This window comes from Cicer arietinum, chromosome 6, assembly GCF_000331145.2.
Source record: "Cicer arietinum cultivar CDC Frontier isolate Library 1 chromosome 6, Cicar.CDCFrontier_v2.0, whole genome shotgun sequence".
NCBI lineage: Eukaryota > Viridiplantae > Streptophyta > Magnoliopsida > Fabales > Fabaceae > Cicer > Cicer arietinum.
The window spans coordinates 15,924,972-15,925,951 of NC_021165.2; positions in this window are offsets into that span (position 1 = coordinate 15,924,972).

The window sequence follows — 980 nt, forward strand, 5'->3', positions numbered from 1 at the left end:
GGTGGTGGTGGTATATGTAAAATCACTAAAGGGTCCCTAGTGGTTGCAAAGGAGCAAAGTTCCACTTCTCTCTATAGGATGCCTACGAAGCTATGCAAGGAAGAAGTGAATGCAATTGAAGATGCATCTTCTGATTTATGGCATATGCGCCTTGGTCACTTGAGTGAGAAAGGACTCAACATACTTGCGAAGAAAAACTTTCTTCCTGTGAAAGGTACGTCTCTAAAAACTTGCACTCATTGTTTTGCTGGAAAACAACATAGAGTTTCTTTTCATAATACTGGTCCTCATAGGAGGCAAAATATCCTTGATTTAGTTCATACTGATGTTTGTATGATGGATAGTAAATCTCTTGGTGGTGCATCATATTTTGTTACTTTTATTGACGACCACTCTAGAAAAATGTGGGCATTTCCTTTGAAATCTAAAGACCAGATATTTGGAGTCTTCAAGCATTTTCATGCAAGTGTTGAAAGAGAAAAGGGAAGGAAATTGAAATGTGTTCGATCATATAACGGTGGCGAATACAAAGGTCCATTTGAAGAGTATTGTAGAGAACATGAAATCAGGTTTGAGAAAACAGTTCCAAAAATACCTCAACATAATGGTGTTGTAGAGAGAATGAATCGTACGATTAATGACATAATCAGATGTATGCTCTCTCATGCAAAATTATCGAAATCTTTTGGGGTGAAACAATGAAAACATCAGTGGATTTGATCAATCTTTCTCCTTCTATTCCACTTCATGGTGATGTCCCAAATAGAGTGTGGACATGGAAAGATGTCTCTTACCGTCATTTGAGAGTTTTTGGTTGCAGATGTTTTGTTCACGTTCCAAGAGATGAGAGGTCCAAGCTTGATAGTAAATCCAAACAGTGTATATTCGTCGGTTATGGTGATGAAGAATTTGGTTATAGATTGTGGGATCCGGTTGACAAGAAAATCATCAGAAGCCGAGATGTGATATTTCTTGAAGAC